We start from the raw sequence: 6839 nt of genomic DNA, 5'->3' as shown, positions 1-6839 counted from the left end.
ACTTCGCCGAGTGTTTGGCTCTGTTACACTTCTAATATAATTTTTGGAGTACCCATTGCTCCTCAGAACACTTTCCAGGTGTTGCATTTCGCGTCTGAGGTGTTGCGGGTCACATATTCGTCCTGCTCGCGTTACTAGCGTATTAATCATGCCTCGGGAGGGTGAAGCTTTGACAATGCCAGCCACTCGTGCTGGCGAAACGTCACTAAAATCATTAGATGAACGTCGGCTGAAGAACCCGAGACAGGAGCCAAGAGGCAGTTTGTCAACAAGTGGCCACGAAAGCCTTAACAATTTTGGACTAACGAAAGCTGCGATGTCTCGTTGAAGCCGGACAGCGAGTGAACGTGCGGGAGCCTATGCGTTGAGGAATCGGTGATAAGTGAGGCTGCCCCGCTCGATTGCTATTAAACAAACCAGCCTTGCTACGCCCTGCTCTGAACTTCATTTATACATCCAGCATCCCAGGACATCATAACCACCACCACGTCCAGACATAGTGCTCCTTTGTATGTACTGTTCTTACTCCCCTCATCACTCCATCCTTCCTTCCTACCACGCAGCATGTACTGGGAACTGACCTCAAGGCGCTTCCCAGAAGTGTCACCTTCAGCGTAATCGTCTTAGCGCCCTATCATCATAATTTATGTTCTATAGAAAATCATCAAAAGAATTATTGTTATTGTTTCTTAAACCTGTTACTATAATCTTTTAATTGCAGAAAACGCTAAATCTGCATATTTCTAATGTCGTTCAGCTAAAGAGCAACAGCATGGCAACTGCCAGCACCCCTCCCCCCCCCCCCCTCCTCCACTGTGAGAAGAATGAAATGATAAATAAAGGAAAACTCACCAGGTAGACTGATCACTGAAGCTTTTGTGGGCTGATATTCAAGTACAAGGGTTATGTCGTTATTCTGGTCATTGACGTTGATTTGGAACTTCAGTGCCTGACATAAAGAGCGAAGCTACCAGAAGGGTAGGCGGAAACGAAATGAAACTTCGTGGATTGAGAGGGTATGCGATCTAATTTCAGTGATTACAACTCTGAGTCAAATTTACAAAGAAAATGGCATCTTGCTTGAGCGATGGTCAAAAGCATGTACAATTTTTTAAAAAATGCATAACACTGTGCTGCCTGTAATGTTATTTTATTTTGCTACCGGTTTCGGTTCTGAACTGTAATCAACGGCAGTGTACAACGTACAAAAGTGGACCGTGTGATAATGCCAAACGAAAGAAGAAAAACAGAAAAACCGCCAAATGATCAAAATACGAAAATTGCCACAGATGTATCACATTTCATACATGCTTTAAAATAAGTTACCGCAAGAAACCATAACTGCCAAGATAAATTGTGACAAGATTAAAATATGATGGCACATTGACACAGGGACAAGTGATGTACAGAAATACAGGTCAAAGTACTTCAAAGATGCAGTCTTGACGGAAACCAAACAAGTTGCCATTAGTGATTACCACGTAATCAGATTACAAAATCGAAGTATTAACAGTTCTACGCTTGGTTGGGATTACGTAAAAACACCAATAAAATAAAATATAAAGTAAACAGATAAACAAGATTGATGAATGTGAGAATATACAATAATTTACATTCCATTCAAAAAATGTAAGCATGTGAAATATAAGCAAGAGAGCAATCCATTAAATTAAAATCAATCACGCCATATCCGACGAAAATACACATTAAAATAAATTAAATATGAAAGAAATACAATTTTTAGGAGTAAAGGAAAATAGAAAAGGTATGTAGAATATGTAGATGCAAACCATGTAAAATTTTATTTGTATTACGCAATCTAACCAAAAACTTTTTATGGAGAAACATGGTATGCGTCTAAACTGTTACACATTGGTTACAACTATATGTCATCTGAATGTCTACACAATTACAAAATGAAATTAAAATAGATTTATCACACATTACTAAAGAGACCAAGTATGAACCTACACTGTAACATGTTGGTAAAGAAATATTGCAGCAGAATTACTATGTAGTCATAAGACAAAATCAAGAAAGGTCATTTAGCGTAGAGACAAAAATTAATAAAGGAAGATAATACTTAATTATAAAATCAAAATACAGAGAAACGATCATATCATATGACTTATTTTGTTTTTTATTGACAAAACCAGGGATACAATTGGATAAAATAAGAGGGGGCTTTTAACTCTGACCTTAAACATAGTATAAAAGTAATATAACTGTGAAAATAGGACAGTAAAATATTGTGGGTGTGTTTAAGGAAGGGGGTAAGAGGAAGGAATTAAATATATGATACAAGTTACAAAGTCATGATATCAAAAATTAATATAGTCATAAAAAGTTACGAAAGTACAGAACTAAGTGACTATGCTCCTACAAAGCTTTGGAACTTGCTGAAATGTTAAAATCAGAGACCATAATTCGATGAGAAATACTATCATTTTTATCTGTTTTCCATCTTTCCCGTAGTTGCTCTAAATTTGTGGAGGTATGTACTGTCTATGCAAGTAAACGAAGGCAGTTTCTTTGTTGTCATACACGTTTCGCTTCATTAATTTGGGAAGCATCATCAATTGCCTGAAATACATTTTCTTTTTATACGTACAATTAACGTAATATGTGATAGATACGGAAAAATGTAAATGAACGTTTGGCGTCATTGGCCGGGAAGCCCCTTTCGGGGCAGGTCCGGCCGCCTTGATGCAGGTCTTATTAAAAGGCCGGTTCCCATTAGAGCGCGTCGTGCGGCAACGGCAGCGGCGAGCGTTCCCATCTGGAAGCGGCAGACGCTAGCGGTAGCCAATGACGGACAGCCACTGAGGTACGGGGCGGGACCCACTGAAACGCCCGGTGCGTTTGATTAACTATCTTACAACTACATGAAGGAAAGACGAAGTTGGGTGAAGACATACCAATTTTTCATTTTCTGTACAATGTACTCTTTCACATATTTCATTATTCATATTTTCTCATTTCACCATAAACAGATTTCATGACTACCATTCATGATTGTTCACTATCTCCTAACACATTGAAACAATGTACGAGAAAAGAGATTATTCAGATGGTTAAGCGAGACAAAAATTTAAAATGTGATACGGTAGCATGTACAGGAAAACAGTAAGAACACAAAGGCTTGGGGGAAGGAATGAAAGTGGAAGCCACCTGATAGAATTTCGCACAGAGCATAATGTAATCATCGCCAGCACCTTGCTTAAGAATCATGAAAAAATAATATATTTTTGGAACAAAGTTTTCGAAACCAGATTTTAAATTATAAGACATTTCCTGGTACAGACGCAAACCTACAATTATTTATTGGTTACGAGCTGCGGTTTACAACTAAAGAGACAGTAAACGGTAGCAAATTAAGGAAATGGAACTTGAATAAGTCAAGACCCACAGTTTTTCGATAACCTTAAAGTTACCGTAATGCAACGACCGACAGAAACATAGGAAGGAATCCGCTAGAATACGAATGGATATCTTTGAGAGAAGAAGTGGTGAATGCAGCAGAGTATGTGAACGGGAAGAAGGTACAGTAGAAATCGTTAAATAAAACGTGATATGTTAAATTTGACACGAGGGAAAAATATAAAAATGTAGCAAATAAAGTAGGCCATCGGAAATAGAAATGTCTAAACATGACGTTAACAGAAAGTCCAAAACTGCCATGCGATTTTGCTCTTGGAAAACATAGGGGAATGAAAATGAGAAAGAACAAAGAAAACTTTGCTCAAAGGAGAAGCAACTGTCAAGAACTCATTTGGCAAACCCAGAACTAAGCAAATGAGAGAAGGCTAGAAAGTGGAAGGAATATGTAGAGAGGAGAGGGGGAGGGGTTGTACAAACTAACATAAGCACAATGTTAGATTCCTGTGAGATGTCTGAACACGCAAGGCAATACTGATCCTACCACTTAGCTAAGTAGACACACTGAAGAACTGCGAAACTGTGTTTATAGCATTTGCATGTTTAGAGAAAGGTTTTGACAATCTTAATTAAAACATTCTTTGAAACTCTGGAGATGTCATCGATAAAACACAGGGTCACAAGATTATCTACAACTTGTACAAAAACCAAACTGCATTTCTAAAACTTGAGTGACTTGAAAGGGAAGCAGTAATTGAGAAGGCAGAAGTAGAGAGGATATAAAATGAAGACTGTGAATAGCAACAAAAGCGTTCTGAAAAAGAAAATTTGTTCACATCGAATATAAATTCTAGTGACTGGGTACTATTTTGCAAAGGTATTTGTGTGGAGTGCGGTATTTGTGTGGAGTGCAGCCTTGTATGTAAGTGAAACGTGGGCGATGAACAGTTCTGTCAAGAAGACAATGGACACTTTCAAAACGTGGTGATCAATAAGAATGCTGAAGATTAGATATGAGGATCGTGTAACTAAAGAAGAGGTACGGAATTAAATAGAGGAGGAAGAGGAAATTATGGCACAACTTTGACTACAAGAGGGGTAAGTTGACAGGACATATTATGAGGCATCAAAGATTGAGGACAAAAGGGGTTGGGTGATAGTATTCTGATAATAATCAGCAGAGGACTTGGAAGAGCAGTTGAACGGAATGGACAGTGTCTTGAAAGGAAGATGTAAGATGAACATCAACAAAAGCAAAACGAGGATAATGGAATGTAGTCAAATTAAATCGGGTGATGCTGAGGGGATTAGATTAGGAAATGAGACACTTCAAGTAGTAAAGGAGTTTTGCTATTTAGGGAGTAAAATAACTGATGATGGTCGAAGTAGAGAGGATATAAAATGTAGACTGGCAATGGCAAGGAAATCGTTTCTGAAGAAGAGAAATTTGTTAACAAAGAGTATAGATTTAAGTGTCAGGAAGTCGTTTCTGAAAGTATTTGTATGGAGTGTAGCCATGTATGGAAGTGAAACATGGACGATAACCAGTTTGGACAAGAAGAGAATAGAAGCTTTTGAAATGTGGTGCTACAGAAGAATGCTGAAGATAAGGTGGGTAGATCACGTAACTAATGAGGAGGTATTGAATAGGATTGGGGAGAAGAGAAGTTTGTGGCACAACTTGACTAGAAGAAGGGATCGGTTGGTAGGACATGTTTTGAGGCATCAAGGGATCACAAATTTAGCATTGGAGGGCAGCGTGGAGGGTAAAAATCGTAGAGGGAGACCAAGAGATGAATACACTAAGCAGATTCAGAAGGATGGAGGTTGCAGTAGGTACTGGGAGATGAAGAAGCTTGCACAGGATAGAGTAGCATGGAGAGCTGCATCAAACCAGTCTCAGGACTGAAGACCACAACAACAACAACAACAATCATCTGTTGAAATGCTATTCTACTATTTTATCTATTAATGTAAGCAGTGAATTTACTCTTCCATGCACTCCTCCACAAAACATTTAAACCAAAACTGAAATCAGCTGAACACCAAATCTTTCAACCACTGTCTGACAACTACTGCATTCACTTTCAACTTTCTATAACTATCACCTTCCCCCATGAACCATGGACCTTGCCGTTGGTGGGGAGGCTTGCGTGCCTCAGCGATACAGATGGCCGTACCGTAGGTGCAACCACAACGGAGGGGTATCTGTTGAAAGGCCAGACAAACACGTGGTTCCTGAAGAGGGGCAGCAGCCTTTTCAGTAGTTGCAGGGGCAACAGTCTGGATGATTGACTGATCTGGCCTTGTAACATTAACCAAAACGGCCTTGCTGTGCTGGAACTGCGAACGGCTGAAAGCAAGGGGAAACTACGGCCGTAATTTTTCCCGAGGACATGCAGCTTTACTGTATGATTAAATGATGATGGCGTCCTCTTGGGTAAAATATTCCGGAGGTAAAATAGTCCCCCATTCGGATCTCCGGGCGGGGACTACTCAAGAGGACGTCGTTATCAGGAGAAAGAAAACTGGCATTCTACGGATCGGAGCGTGGAATGTCAGATCCCTTAATCGGGCAGGTAGGTTAGAAAATTTAAAAAGGGAAATGGATAGGTTAAAGTTAGATATAGTGGGAATTAGTGAAGTTCGGTGGCAGGAGGAACAAGACTTTTGGTCAGGTGATTACAGGGTTATAAATACAAAATCAAATAGGGGTAATGCAGGAGTAGGTTTAATAATGAATAAAAAAATAGGACTGCGGGTTAGCTACTACAAACAGCATAGTGAACGCATTATTGTGGCCAAGATAGACACAAAGCCCATGCCTACTACAGTAGTACAAGTTTATATGCCAACTAGCTCTGCAGATGATGAAGAAATTGATGAAATGTATGACGAGATAAAAGAAATTATTCAGGTAGTGAAGGGAGACGAAAATTTAATAGTCATGGGTGACTGGAATTCGTCAGTAGGAAAAGGAAGAGAAGGAAACATAGTAGGTGAATATGGATTGGGGGGAAGAAATGAAAGAGGAAGCCGCCTGGTAGAATTTTGCACAGAGCATAACTTAATCATAGCTAACACTTGGTTCAAGAATCATAAAAGAAGGTTGTATACCTGGAAGAATCCTGGAGATACTAATAGGTATCAGATAGATTATATAATGGTAAGACAGAGATTTAGGAACCAGGTTTTAAATTGTAAGACATTTCCAGGGGCAGATGTGGATTCTGACCACAATCTATTGGTTATGAACTGCAGATTGAAACTGAAGAAACTGCAGAAAGGTGGGAATTTAAGGAGATGGGACCTGGATAAACTGAAAGAACCAGAGGTTGTAGAGAGTTTCAGGAAGAGCATAAGGGAACAATTGACAGGAATGTGGGAAAGAAATACAGTAGAAGAAGAATGGGTAGCTCTGAGGGATGAAGTAGTGAAGGCAGCAGAGGATCAAGTAGGTA

This window comes from Schistocerca nitens, chromosome 2 (assembly GCF_023898315.1).
Source record: "Schistocerca nitens isolate TAMUIC-IGC-003100 chromosome 2, iqSchNite1.1, whole genome shotgun sequence".
NCBI lineage: Eukaryota > Metazoa > Arthropoda > Insecta > Orthoptera > Acrididae > Schistocerca > Schistocerca nitens.
The sequence above is the reverse complement of the archived record's forward strand: the minus strand, read 5'-3'. Positions refer to the sequence as shown.